A 22,406-nucleotide genomic window follows, 5' to 3' on the forward strand; every position below is an offset into this window, starting at 1 on the left:
ACTTGTTTATCTCATCCGCCCACCTAACTTTCTCCCGCCACCTGCTACGTTTGCCTTCCATTGGAATGCACTCCGTTGACCTTAAGGACCAGCGGTTATCGTGCCTTCGCATTACATGCCCTGCCCAAGCCCACTTCTTCCTCTTGATTTCGACTAGGATGTCATCAACCCGTGCGGATGTCATTAACACGCGGGGAGAAAGAAAGGCTGCTGTGCGAGCCGACATTTTTTTTCCTGCTCTTACTTTATCTAAGGCTTCAAGGAAGCTTTAATGGACCTGCAACCGAATAGCAGGCACATATATATTATTTCTAGCGCATTAACACAGAGCATGTTACGTGTCCCACCCGAGCGTTCAAGTGCACCTGAGGCTGAGATCGTAGATTGTTAGAGTTCCAGCGACTTCAACCTACAGTAAGTGCAGGCGCGTGTTTTCGGAAGTCATCTTAAGTAGAGACGGTAATTAGCACAATTGGACATGGCAGCGAGAATGGCAGAGAAGCTTAAATCTCTTTCTCACGAGTTTACACCTAATGTATTCGCAGATCTCCTGTCGGCAGGCTTGAATCTCTTGCTATTAACGTTCTTTGCTATCGTCAAAAGCGTTTTCCATTGGTTTTCTATTGCAGCTGCAGCTGCTCGATGCAAGCGATGGAAACACTATAAAAGAAAGATTTTGCTACATATAGGAAGAATGGACTATTAGTTTTAAGATTTCGATACCCGTACCTTACAGTTTTCTAGTATTCAATATATTTGCCCAAGATTGTTGGACATGACTAGAGAGGGCATCATACTTCGCTCTTCGCTGTTTTGGTGACTCTGTGGGCACTCCACAGGTGGCCGACGTGGCTGCGGGTGACCTCTCGCGGACGTCGGCCCGTGACGCACTCGTGGACTTCACCACCTTCATCCTGGACGACGCCGTGACGTTTGTTTATTCGCGCGGAACCAGAGAGCCGGGGCTCTGGACGGTGCTCAAGCCTTTCCCCACCTCAGTGAGTCCCAGATCCCCACAGTGCTTGATACGAATGTTGTAAGAGAATCCGTGGGCATGTTTACACGTTCGAGACTTGAAATTTGGTGGAACTGCAGCATGATGGTCAAATTTTTAGGGGAATCCCCCAAGGTGGAGTAAATTTTTAATAAGGGAGTAAATCCTCATTGGCATCCACCCAAGCGCAGCCATACGGCTACAAAGGAAAGCTATACAGCTTTCTCAGAAACTTCGTAGTTAAAGAAAAATTCGTTCTGGTCCGGGGTTCGACCCCGGGGCCATCGCTTCATCGGAGCAGTCGCTCTACCAATTGAGCTAACCGGGACGGCAAGCTTATGATAGGACGAGAGCTGCCACTACCATAAGCTTGCTGTCCCGGTTGCCTCAGTTGGTAGAGCGACTGCTCCGGTGTAGCGGTGGTCCCGGGTTTCAACCCCGGACCAGGAAGAGTTTTTCTTTAACTGCGAAGTTTCTGAGAAAGCTGTATAGCTTTCCTTTGTAACCGTATGGCTGGGCTTGGGAGGATGTCAATGAGTAATTACTCCCTTATTACAACTGCAGCATGACTGTGAGGAAAATTGGGGGAGGAAGGTAAATATGCTTGTGATTACAGTAAACTGCTTCCTGACTCGGCGTTTATATAGTGAGCTCGAAAAACGTAATATTGAAGTGAAAAGACGCTTACAAAATTAAACGTGTTGCAGCACACTATGCGGGACTGTCAATTTATAAACGTTGCTCCGAAAATGCTTAAGGACCGCGTGAGAATTCATAGGCATATGCTAAAATTACTTTCAGTTTCTACGTTCAGACCTACTTCAACACTAATACCGCGCGAGGAGTTGCTGACCGTGCTCTTTTCATACCGCAAATTCTGTCATCATCATCAGCCTGACTACGCCCACTGCAGGGCAAAGGCCTTTCCCATGTCTCTCCAATTAGCCCTGTCTTTCGCCAGCTGTGGCCACCGTATGCCCGCAATTTCTTAATCTCATCCGCCCGCCTAACTTTCTGCCGCCCCATGCTACGGTTGCCTTCGCTTGGAATCCACTCAGTTATCAAATTCTGTAGCTTTTTTTCGTTCTGAATGGCGTGAGCGGCATACATTGTACCCGAAAAATGTCGTGTATTCCCTATAGACTAGAGACATAAATTCAGCATTTGGTAGGAACGTTATAACATTACGTATATTCGGTTTTCAATGGGCTCCTTGCCAGAGAGAAACGCAGGTACAAGACACGCGACTGCTGTTTTGTACATGGTCGGCAGTTTCACTGAAAGCGACTCTGAAAACAACAGTATTCAATTTTCGTTCGGTAGTTTTAGAAAAAGAAAAATTTTCGCTTCCGGTTCAAGGTCCGAATTCTTGGCGTGAAGACCGAAAATGAGTCCGTGACCACCGTTGGAAAGAGAACGGCAGTGTCGCCTATCTTCAGAGATCTGTTGATATAAATAACTTACATGACGTGACTGCAGTTTAGTTGCGGAAACGGCCGGTGGTGCTGATGCCTATATTTTAGGAGCACCCACCGTTGAGCGAGTTGGTGCATTGCAAACAGGTACAAGCGCACAAGAACATGGACAAAGAAAGACTGAGACAACACGAGCGCTACTTCCAACTGAAAGTTTACTGACACAGAAGTACATTAAATACACCTCGCATCATGACGTCAGCTGATAGCACTGCAGACATCAAGTGGCCGCGCACAAAATCTTCGTTTCTTTGGTAGTGAGTGTAACAGATGGTGCCCTGACGCAGGAAACCGGGTGCATCCTGTGTCAGAGCACCATCTGTTACACTGAATCCCAAAGAAACAAAACTCTTGTGAGCGGCCACTTGATGTCGGCAGTGCTATCATCTGACGTCATGGAGCGAGGTGTATTTAATGTGCTTTTGTGTTAGTAAACTTTCAGTTGGAAGTAGCGCTCGTTTTGTCTCAGTCTTTATTTGTCCATGTTCTTGTGCGCTTGTACGTCTTTGCCTATATTTCACTTCATGAACTTTTCTAGCTTATAAAAGCCCTATTTTCAGTGAAAGTATCTTATATATATAAAAGCGTGGTGATCTATCAATAACGGATAGCTTCAATCTTTCCTAAGTGGCCCTCTAATAATAAAGAAAGGCCCCTGGCATCGCGGATGAGCAAGGACAAACCTCTTAATTCATCTGCGGGGGATCGTTTGCATGCTCTAGCAGTCAAACGTTCATTATATACGAGGTCGACACTACTAATTTCGTTATATCCGTGATGATCTACCTAGACTCTGTATGTCCAAGGTAACACATGAAAGTTTGTTATATCCTAGGTCGTATATATGATGGTTCGTTATATCCTAGTTTATCACACGAAATCTCGTTATTGCCTAGTTAGCGTACTAGGGTTGGTTACATTCGAAGTAGTATACTAAGTTCGTGCAGGTAGTATACTAAGTCCGATCGTAGCCTGGTGGGCAGATTGCCACCTTCTCAAGTAGCACAGGTAATCGGGCCAATATTGGGAATGAATAGTTTCACTCCGGTCCTTTGTTGGTCCGGCCGTGGCCAATGTATTTCCAATACTGGGCCGGTTCGCTGTGCTGCTGGGGTTGTACTGGCTGCCAACAGATGACGCTAGGCGCTTCAGCTTGCAGTGACTCTTCTAATGCCAACGCATTAAAAATGCTTATGTCCCACACGAGCGCTAACCACCAGGTGAAATTTAATTCGTGAGATAATTTCCGGCGGGATGCAAAGAAATGCGAACAGTGCGGCGCCTTCGCGCTCCGCTTTTGCCGTTAAGGCGAGAGCCTTTTATGCCTCATCGTTGTCGACAGAAGGTTGCCAGCAGAGGTGTCACGCTTTTCGGTTGGTCGAAATGGTTATGACGTTAGAGTGCGCGGGTTCGAAGTAATGAGGTCACCCACGGATGCCTGACGCCCCCTTTTGGAGCAGACTACAATTAATAAAAAATAGTTGTCGTCCGCTCCGAGAGGCGGCGCAAGGCGTCTGTGGGTGACCACATTACATACATAATTACTGCAAACAGAGCCATGGATGCAACCGAACTCATCGAAGCAGAGAGATTCGTGCAAAAGAATCAGTCAGCCTTCAAAGTGTGTAGTCAAATGATGCACTAGTACAGCACAAACAGTCTCGCAGTCAATGGGCCTTTTTCACGTAGGGAGAGCGCCCCTAGTGGCGGCCGCCGAATTACAATTGGTGGCTCGGTCGGTCGGTTCTCGTCGCGCGGTCAGCAGCAGTCGGTGCGGTCGGTTCGGTGTTCCGTCCGTGCGTTGATCAGTTTCTGAAGTTGTCGTGCTCATCCGAACGTCGCCTATAATGTTCCAGTATGCTTTTACCTTTAGTGCTGTGAAAATTTTCTTTTTGTTGAGCTGACAATGGATTTCGCGCAATTTTTGGACGCGAGCAAGCAGTGGAAGAATGATCTGAGTAATGTGTTGCCGGTTAGTGACAATGTGTTTGACATGCACTTTGGCGCATCGAACAGGCTACTGCGGAAATGACGGCCTCTCAAAGAGGAGAAATACATTTGCCGCATTTAATATTGCCTCCTTCAGCACTCGTCCGAGGGCGAGCTGCTGATACTGAGGTAGCGAGCGACAGCCCCGACGCGGCTGCATTCTTGTGTTTGAAGATCGATGGTTTGAAAGCCCGATCGGGGTAGCTAGTCGAACGTGCTCGCTGTTCGGTAACAAGGCTCTGCCAGAGTGTTGATGATGCGCAGACGATCTCGCAACGTAGTACAGCGCTGTGGAGGTACCGAGGCTCTTACTAACCAGCGTATTCGTCTTGCTCGCGAGCGCACGAGAGTTCCGCTGAGGAAGCCGTCGCCTCGCACTCGCATAGTCCACTGCACTGCTATGGTCTGAAATGGGCACAATCCACTGCAGCAAAAGATGTCGAGGCGACTGCTTTCGCAGAGAAGTTGCTCCTGAGGAAGGTACCCGGCGTTCTGGAAACATCGCCGTCGTTTCGGCGAACGCACGGCCGCACGCACGGCGCACGCACGGCGCACGCACGGCGCACGCACGGACGCACGCACGCACGCACGGCGGAGGGGAGCGCACGGCCGCGGCCGTGCGCTCCCCTCGAGGCCGGCCGTGCCACGGCGCGCGCACATTCCCGCAGGCGTGCTACATTCCTTTTACCTTTCACCCTATCTTTTAGGCTCCCTTCTATCCGCATGCAGCAAAGAAAAAACTGCGCGAACGAGCCAGGGACGGCGAAAAGGCAAAGACGCACACAAACACTCAGTCTTTGTCTCTTCGCTGTCCGCGTCTCGTTCCCGCAGTTCTTCGCGTCTATATGAACCAACTAGCTCGACAAGTTCTACTGAAGTTAATATAACCCACGGGGAGTAGTTGACAGACCCGTGCAGTTTCCGCTTATTCTTTTGTGCAGCCACTCCTTCTACACTAGCAAACGGACAACAGAGGCGTCACACCCCGTGTTTCACGCTACAGCTTCTTAGAAAACTGAATACAAGAAGAAAATGTGCTTGCGCCTGTCACAAAGTGATCGCTGCAGAGACGCGAGCATGCTGCCTCGCAGCTAAATCAACATTCACATGGCACATTGCCTGCACCCACTTGCCCTTTTGCTGCATGCAGTGATGCCACTGGGAACTTAAAAAAATCTTAATTTCCTCGTTTTCTGCTAAAATTAAAGCATCTCATGGCGGCGCATCGCTGAGGCATCTCGCCAGCAATTTCAGCAGGAACGCAAAGCGCAGAGTTGGCGACAACCGAGCAACGCAACCAGCCGCTCAACAGGCCGACGAACCACCAAAAAACGTGGCGGTCGCGCGCTTCCCGCAATGCATTGCATGCGCATGCGCAGAGGGCCACCATGAAAAAGGTCCATTCCAAACAGTGCGTCAGGAAAGGCTTTCGCCTTGCAGCACTTTAGAGAGCCAAAGTGCCTCCTGGATTTTTTTTCATCCCGCTTGTGCCTTGATGTTAAGAAAAAGAGGATACAGACGCCCCTGTGCACACACAGTACAAAAAATGGACAGTGCTTCAAGAAAAAAATGAGCAGTCGCCGGTTTTCAGCGAATACATTTTAATAAATAAAGCAGCGAAGATTTTGAACTAATACAAGTTGAAGAGTTAGAGGTGTAAAGGTCCCTCTCGGGACGAAACAGCAAAAAAACCGTAAATAATAGAACGAACAACGGAAACGTGCCTAAATTTGGTGGGGATAAAATACAAATCACAAAACAACCTACAAAGCATTGGTGATTACAAGACGGAGAGCCGAATATGGTATTTCAGGATATAAGTACTTGAATAAAATCGGAACGTGAATGACGTTTGAGGACCCGAAACAAGTGACCAAAATCGATTTTTATGCTCAGTGCATGGCCAGTGCAATTTTATGCATGGCCAGGAATCCAAACGCTTTCTTAAAAAGAGATTGCGGGCTTGCACAAACCTGCTTACGACGAATTTCCGGGTCTCGATGAACACCCTGGTTAATTCATGACATTCTTTCCTGATAATGTGGTTGGTGGTTTGTGGGAGATTAACGTCCCAAAGAACCTCAGAGTATGAGGGACGCCGTAGTAGAGGGCTCTCGAAATTTCGACCACCTGGGGTTCTTTACAGGTAATAGCAAGCTCCCTCAGGGTGCGTTCGTTAGTATTACATATTACTTATAGTGCTTGCTGATATTCCTAGAAACTGCAGTGTTGCCGATATTGTTTTCGTACTCTTTAGTTCTGACATTAAAGCGCCTCCCAGTCTGACCAATGCACGTCTTTTTATAATTCTAAAAGTAGCACAAAAAACTTATTGATTGCAATGCCTCTGCTCAAAGACTGACACATGTCGGCGATGGCAGCGCATTGTCAAACTGCAACATATTATATCTATATTTTCCTGCGAAATAAACCTAAGTTGGCAGTGAGAGCTCAAGTCTGGTGCCGAGTTCCAGTGCTTGTTCATTTCGCGCTGTTGTCACAGTGGGGCACCAGCTGGCTCGCCAGCTCAGACTTAAAGAGAAAATTTCTTGCCATTACTTTAGCCTCTCACAAGCAGCGTAGAAATTCCGAAGATAACAGGAAAAAAAGCGTACACTTTTGTATTTGCTCTACATTTCCCAAGCCATTTCTTGTGATGGGCAAAAATATGGTTAAGGGTGATCTTCGACGCAGAACTTCATGTTGCTCACCGAGTACGCCTTCACTACAGGTCTGGATGCTCACATTCGCCGCTATGGTCCTGGTCGGAGCGTTTCTTCTCGGCTTCAACGTGGCCCGGGCGTTTCTCACAGGCGTCCACTGCCCTCCCAAGCGCGGAAGCAGAGTGATTGCCGTTGCCACGCTGGTCCTGCAATCGCTACTCAGACAAGGTGCTACGAATGTATAGCTTTCTTTCTTTTTAATTTATTGCATGTGCACAGGGTGAGCAGCATAGCAGTGTAGAAGTAACTTGTGGTTTCTGCAGCTCGTAAACGCCAGTACAGGGTTGGATTGAAAACGGGCCAAATGGGACCAGCCGCCACATCCAGTCGTCGCGATGAACGGTGTCGATGGGGCAAACCACGGCTGGTGTTTCCTTTTCAGCTATTCTCAAGGATTAGCGCTTGTTTTTTCAGGTACTAATCATCGTAATCCACGTAGTACTGATGATGAAGCTCTCAGGCTTAATGGCGCATACCCACGTTGGGGGACTGGCGTTGTAATAACCGTTATATCCCTCTTCGTCTTCTTTAGCGTACAGGGCAGTGACCGCTGCAGAATGGATGTCAACCCGTCTTTGATGGTCGATTACGAAACAACCTTATGTTTTTCGAAAATTCCTAAATAGTAGTTTGATAGCGTTGTTCCGAAGTGGTGTTCCAACGCTTTTACCCACAACGCTTGCAAAACATTCTCTGCTTCCAGTGCGTGGAATTGGAAGCATCCAGTGCTTGCCTGGAAACGATCTATGCAAGAAAGGTGAATCATTTGTAGCAGCTTGATGCCGACGCAGTTCGTCAGCTGCAGCGTTGGCCTAGAAGTGACGCTTTACGCCATGGTGTTGAACATAAATGTTTCAACAGTGAAAGCTGTATGACGTATACACTCGATCTATTCTAATGAATTCTGTTCCATAACACGGCGGCGATGTTAACAACTAATTGGGTACATATCCCATCTGCGCTTGAAGCATCTTGCTTTACCTTACTATTACTTTTAGAATGCATTAGTGTCTGAACTTATGGTCAAACAGGGCAGATGTTGTTTCATAAACCTCGAAAGAATTCTTCAGACCGACTGTAAGACAAGAAGCCCGAAGGTGAAACGAAGAAGGGAAAAGAAAGAGCGCTCTTTCCTGTCCCTTCTTCGTTTCACCTTCGGGCTTCTTCTTTCACGCTGTTGCACGTATGTTGTATGACAAACAGTACTAGATGGACAGTGCATGTAAAAGAATGGGTTTCGACCATTGAAAATTCATTTGCCATGCTGCAGCAGTTTTCGCGATGCCCTGTACAAAAGATCGCAAAAAAAAATTCGGATGTTTTTATCGCAACGTACACCACTTGAACTAATACTACCGCCATTCCTGGAGTGAGAAATTTTGGATGCAAAAACTGCATTCTCTGGTGGAAACGTTTCCTGGTCCAACTGATTTATGGCACAATGCGGTCGATTTTAGTTGGTTCCTAATGGAGCCCGCAGGGAATTGTTTCACAATTCAGTTGAACTGGGAAAGATTTTCACTAGAGATTCCTTTCACTTTTCCTATGAAGAAAGCTCAAGAAGTGCATTCTGCTAATAGTAGAGCGCTCCCCATTTCTCCACCCCTATCCGCCCGCTCCAAGAGTTGCCAGCAAGTCGACCTTATTAGAAAACTTTCCATAGCAAAATTTTTTTTACCCGCGTAACCTGAAATTTCTTCCGTGAAATGTGCAATCATGTACAAAAGTTTAGAGGATGGGGTATTGGAGAAATAATGGGGACCCTTAATATCAATATGTGACGACAATGCATTTGCACTAGGTCTGCTCTTTTCTTTTAATTCCATCTGTTCATCTTATCTTTTGCTATGCTGCTTGCTGAGTCATTCGTAGTAATTTGCAGTTTTTCTCGGTCCTACTTTGGCATTTCAATTTTTTCTGAGTCATTCTCAGTCACTATATTTTTTGCTATGTCATTTTTGGTCACTATTAATCCTGATCATTTTTACAAAGTGTTTTGTTAGGTTCATCCTCTGGAAGCCACTTTTCGGCTTCTCCATCATCTCCTCTGCAAATGGAGATGGGGATTTTCCTCTCCTCTCTTTGTCACCCGCGAGTCTTGGCAGGGGGCAAGTGTACAGTCCCGGCCACATTATTATGGAGCACGCTTCAACAACCAAACTCCTGTAATGCCTTACCTAGCAAAAATTAAGAAGTACTTTATACATATACTAGCACATGCCGCTAATTCGCTCCCTTATGTACCTAGCAAACCACCACATCTTCCCTACGGAACGCGTGAGAAATTTTCAAACGCCTAAGAGTGCTCAGTCATTCTTTGGCCACACCTGCGAACAACACCACGATGACGGGCACGCCATAGTGGGGCTTTTAATGATAACACATTAAAGCATTTCCTTCTGATTTATTTATCTTGCTGCACAGCCACGTGGTGTTCGAGTGTGAGGAGGGTGCATGTCGCGTCACGTTTACAAGTGTTTCACAGTCGCAATTGCATGACGGCGGAGAAATTAGTTTTCCTCAAATCTATAACTTGTGACCTTTTTCCCACGATGGTACGAAGGCCGGAAATGAATCTAGCAGCTCCGTCACACCATAGCCGACGGTACAAAACCATGCAGACTCCTCTACGAAGGGAGGACCGAGGCCTTTGCTGGGCTGTTGGTACGTGGTGTGCCTCGTGCTCAGCACCGTGTACTGCGGCCGCCTGACCGCCTTCTACCTGCCCACACTCGAACACACACCGTGTGCTGCACCGTAGTGTCCGTGGCAGGGGCGCGGGGTCCGTCGTGTCGTTGGGAGCCCTTTTCGTGGCCCGCTTGCGGCGACACCGTGTGCTGCACCGTAGTGTCCGTGGCAGGGGCGCGGGGTCCGTCGTGTCGTTGGGAGCCCTTTTCGTGGCCCGCTTGCGGCGGCACTGCGTGCTGCACCATAGTGTCCGTGGCAGGGGCGCGGGTTCCGTCGTGTCGTTGGGAGCCCTTTTCGTGGCCCGCTTGCGGCGACACCGTGTGCTGCACCGTAGTGTCCGTGGCAGGGGCGCGGGTTCCGTCGTGTCGTTGGGAGCCCTTTTCGTGGCCCGCTTGCGGCGACACCGTGTGCTGCACCGTAGTGTCCGTGGCAGGGGCGCGGGGTCCGTCGTGTCGTTGGGAGCCCTTTTCGTGGCCCGCTTGCTGCGACACCGTGTGCTGCACCGTAGTGTCCGTGGCAGGGGCGCGGGTTCCGTCGTGTCGTTGGGAGCCCTTTTCGTGGCCCGCTTGCGGCGACACCGTGTGCTGCACCGTAGTGTCCGTGGCAGGGGCGCGGGGTCCGTCGTGTCGTTGGGAGCCCTTTTCGTGGCCCGCTTGCGGCGACACCGTGTGCTGCACCGTAGTGTCCGTGGCAGGGGCGCGGGTTCCGTCGTGTCGTTGGGAGCCCTTTTCGTGGCCCGCTTGCGGCGGCACTGCGTGCTGCACCATAGTGTCGGTGGCAGGGGCGCGGGGTCCGTCGTGTCGTTGGGAGCCCTTTTCGTGGCCCGCTTGCGGCGACACCGTGTGCTGCACCGTAGTGTCCGTGGCAGGGGCGCGGGTTCCGTCGTGTCGTTGGGAGCCCTTTTCGTGGCCCGCTTGCGGCGGCACTGCGTGCTGCACCATAGTGTCCGTGGCAGGGGCGCGGGTTCCGTCGTGTCGTTGGGAGCCCTTTTCGTGGCCCGCTTGCGGCGACACCGTGTGCTGCACCGTAGTGTCCGTGGCAGGGGCGCGGGGTCCGTCGTGTCGTTGGGAGCCCTTTTCGTGGCCCGCTTGCGGCGACACCGTGTGCTGCACCGTAGTGTCCGTGGCAGGGGCGCGGGTTCCGTCGTGTCGTTGGGAGCCCTTTTCGTGGCCCGCTTGCGGCGACACCGTGTGCTGCACCGTAGTGTCCGTGGCAAGGGCTCGGGGTCCGTCGTGTCGTTGGGAGCCCTTTTCGTGGCCCGCTTGCGGCGACACCGTGTGCTGCACCGTAGTGTCCGTGGCAGGGGCGCGGGTTCCGTCGTGTCGTTGGGAGCCCTTTTCGTGGCCCGCTTGCGGCGACACCGTGTGCTGCACCGTAGTGTCCGTGGCAGGGGCGCGGGGTCCGTCGTGTCGTTGGGAGCCCTTTTCGTGGCCCGCTTGCGGCGACACCGTGTGCTAGGGGCGCGGGTTCCGTCGTGTCGTTGGGAGCCCTTTTCGTGGCCCGCTTGCGGCGGCACTGCGTGCTGCACCATAGTGTCCGTGGCAGGGGCGCGCGTTCCGTCGTGACGTTGGGAGCCCTTTTCGTGGCCCGCTTGCGGCGACACCGTGTGCTGCACCGTAGTGTCCGTGGCAGGGGCGCGGGGTCCGTCGTGTCGTTGGGAGCCCTTTTCGTGGCCCGCTTGCGGCGACACCGTGTGCTGCACCGTAGTGTCCGTGGCAGGGGCGCGGGGTCCGTCGTGTCGTTGGGAGCCCTTTTCGTGGCCCGCTTGCGGCGGCACTGCGTTCTGCACCATAGTGTCCGTGGCAGGGGCGCGGGTTCCGTCGTGTCGTTGGGAGCCCTTTTCGTGGCCCGCTTGCGGCGACACCGTGTGCTGCACCGTAGTGTCCGTGGCAGGGGCGCGGGTTCCGTCGTGTCGTTGGGAGCCCTTTTCGTGGCCCGCTTGCGGCGACACCGTGTGCTGCACCGTAGTGCCCGTGGCAGGGGCGCGGGGTCCGTCGTGTCGTTGGGAGCCCTTTTCGTGGCCCGCTTGCGGCGACACCGTGTGCTGCACCGTAGTGTCCGTGGCAGGGGCGCGGGTTCCGTCGTGTCGTTGGGAGCCCTTTTCGTGGCCCGCTTGCGGCGACACCGTGTGCTGCACCGTAGTGTCCGTGGCAGGGGCGCGGAGTCCGTCGTGTCGTTGGGAGCCCTTTTCGTGGCCCGCTTGCGGCGACACCGTGTGCTGCACCGTAGTGTCCGTGGCAGGGGCGCGGGTTCCGTCGTGTCGTTGGGAGCCCTTTTCGTGGCCCGCTTGCGGCGGCACTGCGTGCTGCACCATAGTGTCCGTGGCAGGGGCTCGGGGTCCGTCGTGTCGTTGGGAGACCTTTTCGTGGCCCGCTTGCGGCGACACCGTGTGCTGCACCGTAGTGTCCGTGGCAGGGGCGCGGGGTCCGTCGTGTCGTTGGGAGCCCTTTTCGTGGCCCCCTTGCGGCGACACCGTGTGCTGCACCGTAGTGTCCGTGGCAGGGGCGCGGGGTCCGTCGTGTCGTTGGGAGCCCTTTTCGTGGCCCGCTTGCGGCGACACCGTGTGCTGCACCGTAGTGTCCGCGGCAGGGGCGCGGGGTCCGTCGTGTCGTAGGGAGCCCGTTTCGTTGTCGACCTGTGTCGACAGTGGCTGCTGGTCCGTGCTGTCACTCGTATCGTGTGACACTTGTCGTTGAGCAAGAAGCCGCCGCAGATGGTCTCTCTCGGCCAGCAGTTTTTCGAATTCCGCCCTCTCGGCTTGGCGGCGGGCGTTGTCGTCTATGATCCGCGTCACGATGTCGTCCTTGCGGCCGCTGCACGAAAGTCCTCGGCATCGGAGCTCTTCCACCAGTTGCCGTTTCTTCAAGGTGGTCAGTGCGTTGCGTGCTGCCGATGCCAGAAGGGACAGGAGCTCCAAGCTCACCGTCGGCGTTCTGCTGTGCTCCACGCTGTCGACTCGGTCTTCGTTCAGGAGTGACGCCTCTGCAGATCCTGTCGGCTGCGCCATGTTAGCAAGAAGTGGCCGGATTCTTTTCGAATTAAGAAAACAGGTTTAATTTAAAACTTAAGGATACAAGAATGAGATAACTGGATTATTGAAACGTAGGAGGTTCGGCGGATCTGCAGAGTTGGGAGGGCCTCGCCGACGCGTCTCGTATCGTCGGCGCCTCTCGGTCATCTCTCTTCTCAAGCTGCAGCGGTGGGGCTTTTATAGCCTGAGGAACGGTGGCCCCTTCGAACCGGCCAATCCAAAGGCGGCACTCGACGGCAGTCCGAAAGGACCAACCAGCGACCGCGCGGCCAACCGCTTCAAACTTTGCCGCGCGCAGTGGCGTCCGGGGGAGGAGGAAACGGCGCCTCGCTGTCTGGCCTCTTGCGACAAGTCCAGGCGTGTTGGTTGAAGATACTTCTCCTTACGACTCCGCTGCCGTAAGGCGCAGCATCGTGGCTTGTCAAGGGGGACGCTCGTAGGAGAAAGTTAGGATGCGGGGCGCCTCGTGGTCGCTGAGCAGGAGCGTTAAATGTCGTGTGCTGGCGTGTTGGGGCCGCGTGGCTCGTAAGAAATGTGAATGCTGACAGTCGAATTGAGGGGGGGGGGGAGGGGGAACAGGCTTTGCACAATATGAATGCAAAGTAGAGAATTTCAAATTTCGCACATGTATGGGCATTCACCTATTAATGCTACCGCGTCATACACTTAAGGCGGAGCTTAAGTCTCCCCTGCATTTCTTTTATTAACGATGAACATGCATCGAAATGAAATAGAGATGAGCAGCCTCATCAGGAGCACGCGATTGGTCTGCTGCACAGCTAAGAGCGCATTTAACTTTGGCAGCCATGGTTAAATATGGGTGTCGACTGCGTGTGCTTGGCCAAAATACAGGGGTACCTGCTCGTCGATCCAGTGGCAGGTCTCCGCTTCGCGCTTGCACCTCCCTCCGTAAGGGCCGCGCTGGTCGTTTACGTCAAGGCGTACGACACGGTGCCGTGTTACCGCGCGTTATACGAGGTGCAAGGGCCAGCGAGATCAACTGATGGCTGATGACCCCGCGATGCGTCCATGCGCCGCTTCGACCTTTGGAAAATTTCATCACTTGGAGTGACTGCTGTGCCGTTATGACCCTTTTTTTTTGCAGTCCGCTGTTCTAATCCAGCCCTAGTATTGCTTTATTTCTGCTTTCGTTACTGGGTCATGCGCACTTGTTTCTATTATTGTGAAAGCAATACTACTCGCACTTTCAAGCCTTCGCGTGATCCTGCCGCAGTTACGTTTGACCTTTAGCGGAGTGAATATGGGCGACCAACTCGCTCCTTCAGATAGCTCGGCTGCAGTTACGCCGCGCACCGGTGGCGCTACTGCCACTGTGACGTCATACCAGCTGTAGATTATGGGCGACTAACTCGCTCGTACCGAGAGCCCGGCTGCAGTTATGTTGTGTGTTTGCCGCGCTGCGCACCTGTGGCGCTACTGCCGCTGTGACGTCATTCCAGCTGTAGATTATGCTTTCTTTCTCTCAGTCGCAACAACATCAAAAACAAAATATAAAAAAAGTTACCGAAGACGCTTTGAGTCGTCGCCCAGCGGCGGCCGGTAGCCACGCGTGACCTGTAGGTGCGGCGCACTGCGTTCCTTCAGTTGGAGGCGCTGCGCTTTTGCTTTCGCAACCTACCAGGCTTAACCAAAGCTAAGCCCCCGCCAATTTTTTAAGTAAATGTGCTTTTCTTTCTCAAAGAGCAGAGTAATTTTTCGGAATTAAAAAAAAAACAGTCGCAGCCCTTGGAGTTTGGCGTGGTTGCGCTGCATGCTCACTGACACTTGGGAAACCATCTCGCATGAACCATTTATTCTGCTAAAACCGCAGTAACATCAGAAGCCTACATGCTCCTCTATGCGCACTCGCAGAGGAAAGTAGATTCGGAGGTCCGCAGAGACCGTGTCGTCTGCCGTTGCTGAGCACGCAGAACTCTGAGACGTACCTAGGCAATAAGGTTCGCATACAATATACGTTATGCCCACAGGTTGGAGAACTCATGCATCGACTCACTGGGGCTCAGTCAGGCTCACATTAATTCATAATTTTAGTGGTGAGTGACTCGGGACACGCATTAAGATTATGATCTGAGTCGTGATTGAATCCGGGCTCACATTAAGATCATGATTTGAGTCGTTAGTGGGCCCGGGCTCAGGCTCAGATCATGCTCTGTGTTTTGGGGACGATGCGTGCGCTAGTGCGCTAGCACTTACAGGGGCCATTCCCGCATTCAGCCATTGTGTGTTTGTGTGAATGTCCATCTGTTTGAAGCCTATTTTATGGCAGGCTGCTTGCTCACCTGCCCACTGGGTGGTGGGAAGTCTACCGAGGTGGGTGTATATATATATATATATATATATATATATATATATATATATATATATATTGTTACGAAGAAGTGGGCTGTGACGCGGGACGGAGCGCTCGCGCTAGGCTCGCAGCCATAAAATCATATTTCATCGGTCATCATGTCGCTGCGTTCCTTGGCTTGCCACCTCGTATCATTTGGTGCGAGGTGCAGCGTACATCATCATCCTGGTCCCTGGAGCATCGCCGCCTTCTGCTCGCCTTGGTTGTCGGCCGAGGGGACCTGGACTCCGCCGCCCGGCTCACCCCAGCTCGACTCGACCAGAACTGACCAGCCGCTTTCCCGCCGCCCAACCACAGCCCCGGCCACAACGCACGATGACCAGGACCATACGCGCTATGACCAGACGACGACAGGAACCAAGACGGCACCCCCGCCCAAGCTGCCCGCCGAGTCCGTAAACCTTGACCTTCAGCTCTGGACGACTGACCGCTAGCCCTGAAGCTCCGGGGGCAACTCTTCACCAGAACATCTAATCCATCGTGGTGGCAAGCCTTTCATCTTCTTCTATTCTTTGTGACCATCCTTACCGTCAGCTCATGCTTCAGAATTCACGCAATCGATTGGGACGATCGCTCGGCGGCCCAGGGTAATGTTACGAAGCAGATGAATAAGTGGGCTATGGCGCGGGACAGAGCGCTCCCACTAGGCTCGAAGCCATAAAATCATATCTCATCGGTCATCATGTCGTTCTGTTCCTTGGCATGCCACCTCGTATCAATATATATATATATATATGTGTGTGTGTGTTGTTATTATTGTTATATATTATTGTTACAGACGTGACGACGACGACTCCGGAAGCCGGGACGGAAACGAGAAAGTAAAAGCGAATGTTGATTTTTCGGGGGCTAGCGTCTTCCAGCAAGCGGCTGCCTGTCTCTGTGTTCCTGCGTCGGTAATTGTAACGTTTCGGACGTTACTGTTTGGTGGAGGTTGCCGATTCGACTCCCCAACGTCCTCAACAGCACCGCCACAGCCGCTGGAGCCTCGCCGCAACCGCCGCCACGCCGCACTTCCACCACTACCCATAACCTTGCAGCACGCGGACCCTTTAAGCTCGGCTGCCGAACGACCTCAGTCTACTCCCAGTAGACCTTCTCAACCATACTGGGAATCGCGGCCCTTGACTGGCGCAGCGGGCGAGGATGTTGATGACTGGCGTACTCACTATCAAAGGGTGAACCTGATACAACCGGTAGGACACTGCCGCACAACTTGCAAACGTGGTTTTCTTCCTGACGAACACAGCCCTGATCTGGTTCGAGAATCATGGAGCTACGATAACCATGTGGGAGAGCTTTGTCACCGAATTAAAACAGTATTTAGGCGACTCCGTCGCCCGAAAGAGACGAGCAGAGCAAGCTCTAGGTCATAGTTTCCAGCGGCCCGGCGAAACATTCACTACATACGCCGAGGAAGTCCACGGATTTTGCAAGACCATCAACTCTGGCATGTCTGAGGAAGATAAGGTCGGTCATCTCCTGAAGGGCATTGCGGATGACGTTTACAATTTCCTCATTGCCAAATATGACCTGGCAACCATCTCTGACCTCATACGTCACATCCGCACGTTTGAAGCTCTGAAGACACGACCCATAACGGCAAGATTGGGCGGCTGGTGAATGTAACAACCTTAGCCAGCGTTGACGACACCCTTTGCTGTGACCTTCTCTCGACTATCAGGCAGATCATCCGGGAAAAACTTCATCGACTGAATCCCCACACCCGGGATCCAGCATCCGTGTCCTCTCACCCCTATCTTTCCCCAAGGGCCACCTCCGCACTCCTTCACTGCTTCCCTCCGTTAATGAAGCTCATGTCTCCGCTTCAAACGACCACCGAGGATCGCGTTTCGATGGACATCTTTCGTCGCCGCGTTCCGATCCATTCTACGAGAATCCCCCGCGAGCTCCCCGCTTTTCTAAAGTACCACCTCGGCTGGCTGATCAGCGTGATAATGACTACGTTTATTCTACACCTCCTGATACTTCTGAACCTTTACAGGAGTAACGTTTCATCAGCCTCTGCCATTTGCTAATGGTGTGGCACCCCGGGACATATTTCCCGGTACTGCCGCAGTCTCCCGCCTTCACGGTACGGGCGAGTGAATCGTGCCGCACCCAGTGATCGCCTCTTCGACATCTCTTGCCGCTGGCCGGCTCCTTCGCGCAACCATTTCCAGCCTGACAGCATCCGACACCACTCCCCGGCCTCCGACCGAAATGCTACCCCCCGCCCCTCTCTCGTGCGCGCCGTTCGCCGTCACTACGGCGCCGCTACGCATCGCCACGGCCTGAAAACTAGTCCCCGCACCCGATGCAGCTGAGGTCACTAGACGCTATTCACAGCTCCCAGATATCCCACCCGCCGTTGTTATGCTTAAAAACAAGAGACATGTATTTGTAGGTGGTGTTTCAACTATGGCGATTGTTTCGTGGCTGTCTAATTTAGGATGACTCAATTAACTGAGGACTTCTTTTATATGGGAATTATTGGATGTTTATTACAGTCTGGGCTACATAGGTCTGATTAGGAGGAATACATGGCTGGGTCTGCTGCGTAGCTGTTCAAGTGGGGACGCCGTGGAATCCGAGTCGTCTGCCACTTGTCTATAAGAGGGTGAGGAGGACGGCGGCCGTCGGGCCCGTGCGCTCGGCGCATCGACTGCGAGGGTGGCTGGCTGCTGCTCCGACAGCGGAGGTAGCGGAGGGTGCGTTGCCGGTACAGCTGGCGCCATCTACAAGAATGTCTTGTAACATTCTCCCTTTTTTGTAGCTTGCCGTCATCCAACCAGGCAATCGTGAAGTCGCTTTGGGAGCATTCTTGTTCTTTGAGGTCGTGCCGGCGTGCGAGTCACATCAGGGCGCTGCTGGGTTTCTTGCTGTTCAGTATCATTGGTTTGGTTGTCTCCCGTTTCAGCATTTCCTTCTCGATCGGGGCATAGCGACATTCTGTCGGTGTTAGTGCTCTGCTGGCGAAAGATACAGGTTTTCCTTCTTGGATGAGAGCTGCTCCAAGTCCGAGGTCGCTGGCGTCACATTGTATATCAACAGGCTTTCGCGTGTCGAAGTATGCTAGAATAGGAGCTCTTGTCACTGCATCTTTTGCCTTCTAGAACGCTTGTTCTTGTTCTTCTCCCCAGTGCCACGGTGTGTCTTTCACTGTGAGCTTCCTCAGTGGTTCCAACACTCGTGAAATTCCGGGCAGGAATCTGGACAGGTAATTGATCATTCCGCACAACCGCTGTACGCCTTGGACATCAGTTGGTCGAGGCATTTCTTGAATTGCATTTGTTTTCTCTAGATCCACTTTCAGTCCTTTTGTCAGCACGTGTCCCATGAAGACTGTTGTGCTCATACGAAGTTGCGTCTTGTTCTTGTTCAGACGTATTCCAGTCTGTCTGCATCTCTGCATTAGGTTTTCGAGCTTTCTGTCGCGATCTTTAAGAGCATCCTTTTCAATTTCACCAACTCAATAGACGAGGATGTCATCTGCTATGCACAGAACTCCGTTTAGTCCTTCAAGTGTCATTTGCAGTCTCTTCTGAAATATTTTACTGCTGACCGCTAACCCAAATGGTAGGCGCAGCCATCGATATCGGCCGTTGGGCGTTTGAAATGTGGTCTTTAGACTTGACTCTTCATCGAGGCAGCATTGCCAGTACCCTTCTTGTAGGCCTAGTTTTGAAAAGATCTTGGCTTTTGCAAGCTCTGGCAAGACATCGTCGAGAATGGGCAATGTGTGGCGCTCTCGTTCTAACGCTTCATTTAGCGCTTGTGGGTCAATGCACACTCTCATGTCGCCATTTTTCTTCATCGCCACGACCATTCGGCTCACCCACTCGGTTGGCTCGGTGACACTTTTGATTACTCCTCTTCTCTCCATGCTTTAGAAGGTTTCTTCAAGCTGTGGTTTTATGCTGACAGGCACTTTGCAGCTTGTTATCGCTTTCGGGACTGCATCCTGTTTTGTTACCAGATGTACTGCTCCCGGCAGTGTCCCTAGTGCTTCTCCAAGGACGTCTGGGAATTTTTCCACTATGCGCTTTGTGAAGTCTTCCTCTGGAGCGTTAACTGTAGCTACCAGATCATAATCGATTGTTATGAGACCCATGGTTTCTGCTGTCTTCCTTCCAATGAGAGGTGTGAGCTCATCAGCAACAACTACGAACTCCAGGACATGCTTCTTTCCATTTTTGGCAGTGACCTCAAGTTGGGCTTTGCCTTTGGAGCAAACTTTGCTTCCGTTCCATGTCCGCAGTGTCGTTGCGCTCGCTCTCAGCTGCTGTGGCTGGACGTATTTGGCTGTAATCACATCAACTGCCGCTCCACTGTCTACTTGAAACTTCACTTTGTTTCCGTTCACTTCCAAGAGCGTGTAGACTGAGCTGGGCTTTTCGCTCTTAACTGCCAAGATGTCCTCTTCGTCGCTATCGACCTCCAGACTAGCCACTGCCCTGCTGCCTTTGCGCACTGTTGCGAAGTGGTTTGGCTTTTTGCACTTAAGGCACACTTGTTTCCAAGCTGGGCAGGCTGTTCTTTTGCGTTCGTGGCTCCTTCCGCAGTACTTGCATTTCGGAAGATTTGCCATCAATGGAGGTTTCCTTTCTTCTTTCAGACTTTTACTGGCATAGTTGCGACGGTTCTGCTTTTTCACAGTGTGAAATTCGCTGTTGCTTGCAGCTGATCCCTCTTTAAATGCTTTCATTTGATGTTTTGTAGCCTCATGAGCAAGACGCTCGCGCTCTCTCGTCGTAAATTCCACAGACGATCTGGTCGCGGATCAATTTGTCTCGTTCGTTCCCGAACCCGCAGTCGCGCGCTTTCAATTTCAGGTCGGTCAGAAAGTCATCGAACTGCTCTTCCTGTTGCTGCATTCGTGAGCGGAAGACGTATCGCGAGTACAGTTCGTTATGCTTCGGTAAGAAATGCACGTCGAGAAGGCTTATCACATGCGTGTAGTCAAATTCTGGGTGTGGTCTTGCTCCTGTTGTTTTCCCGAGGTCCAAAGTGTTATAAATGTCAAGAAGCGTGGAGCCTCCGACGGTCAAAAGAAGTGCTACTTGCCGGTCGGACGGTGCTTTCGCTGTGTTGGTTGCTTTGAGGTACAGCGTGAAGCTCTGCTTGAAGGCTCTCCATTGTTCCGCTGCGTTGCCAATGGTTTCGAATTTCGCAAGTGGTGGAATCTTCTCCATGTTGAGGCGTTGGCGGTAATTTTACACTTCTGACACCATGTTTCGTGCCTGTCTAATCTAGGATGACTCAATTAACTGAGGACTTCTTTCATATGGGAATTATTGGATGTTTATTACAGTCTGGGCAACATAGGTCTGATTAGGAGGAATACATGGCTGGGTCTGCTGCGTAGCTGTTCAAGTGGGGGCGCCGCGGAATACGAGTCGTCTGCCACTTGTCTATAGGAGGGTGAGGAGGACAGCGGCCGTCGGGCCCGTGGGCTCGGCGCATCGCCTGCGAGGGTGGCTGGCTGCTTCTCTGACAGCGGAGGTAGCGGAGGGTGCGGTGCCCGTGCAGCTGGTGCCATCTACAAGAGCGTCTTGTAACAGCGATAGTGGACACATTGCAACTATTTTTGTGATGAGCGTATCTTTTAAGAACATGTTACGCCGCAAAGTGCTGTTTATATGAAAGCGAAACGTGATTTTTAGCAAGTGAATGGCGCCCTGTTGCGTTGTAGGAGTTAGGCGTATTTAGGGTCTTCACCTGGACCTGATGGTATACCTGGCGCGTTCCTTCGCCGTTACGCTGAAACACTGAGCAAGTTCCTCGTAGTTATATTTCAAGCTTCCATTAGTTCTGCGTCCATACCTGACGATTGGAAGACTGCACGTGTGGTGCCCGTCCTAAAGAAGGGTGACCCGCTTTCTTTATCTAACTACCGCCCCATATCTATATTATGTTCTTCTTGTAAGTTCATGGAGCACATTGTGTCTAACCTCATTTCAAAATTTCTTCAAGAAAATAACATTCTGTCGCAACACCAGCACGGCTTCAGGAAAGGGTTTTCTACAACTACTCAGTTAGTCACCATATTTCACTTCCTTGCTTCCGTCGTGGATAGGGCTGGCCAGGTAGACTTAATTTTCTTAGATTTCAGCAAGGCTTTCGACCTAGTACCCCATAATAAATTAATTGAGACACTTGAACTGATAGGGCTGCCAGATTTTATTATTGCTTGGGTATCGAGGTACTTAATACAACGCAAACAGTACGTAACTATTAATGGAGATGATTCTTGCGCTCTTCCGGTCACATCTGGTGTCCCTCAGGGCAGTGTGCTTGGGCCGCTGTTGTTTTTGATATATTGTAACGATATTGTAGATGTGGTTGATGAACCTGTACAGATTCGCATGTACGCTGATGACTGTATTATTTTCAATGAGATCCGATCAGCTGACGATCAGGCAATACTAAACACGTCCCTTAATAGTATCCACGCATGGTGCAATCGATGGGGCATGAAACTTCGAAAAGACTGTCCTACTACGTGTTACAAGATAACTTAATCCATTTAAACGCTCCTTTTTTCTGGGTTCAGGAGAAATTACCGAAGTAACTGAATATAAATATCTTGGTGTTACATTAACAAACAACTTAAGCTGGAACACTCACATTTCTAACACTTGCTCGTCTGCCTTACGAAAACTTTGCTTGTTGCGCCATAAACTAAAAGATTCACCACTTCAAGTTAAGAGACTAGCATATGAAACCTTTATAAGGACTAAAATGGAATATGCGTGCATTGTATGGGACCCGTATACTCTCACTAACATAAAAGCACTTGAGCGGATCCAAAGGAAAGCTGTGATACGCAATACAATAGAACTGCGTCTGTCTCTGCATTAATGCATTCGAATTCCATACCAACCCTTCAGTCCCGGCGCAAGTTTCTTCGGTTGAAATTCTTATTTTTGTTATTTAACCATAAACTTGGAATTAATTCTTCGCCGTATCTTAATCTACAGAACACCAGACAAACCCGACACTCCCACCCCCTCTCTCTGACCCCGTACTTTTGCAAAGACTAACTTATTTCAGCACTCTTTCTTTCCGCAAACCATCAGTGACTGGAACAGCTTACCAGCTTCGTGTGTACGGTCTCTTGATTTGATAAGTA

The sequence above is a fragment of the Amblyomma mixtum genome, chromosome 4 (genome assembly GCF_055824585.1).
Source record: "Amblyomma mixtum isolate Tamu chromosome 4, ASM5582458v1, whole genome shotgun sequence".
NCBI classification, from domain to species: domain Eukaryota; kingdom Metazoa; phylum Arthropoda; class Arachnida; order Ixodida; family Ixodidae; genus Amblyomma; species Amblyomma mixtum.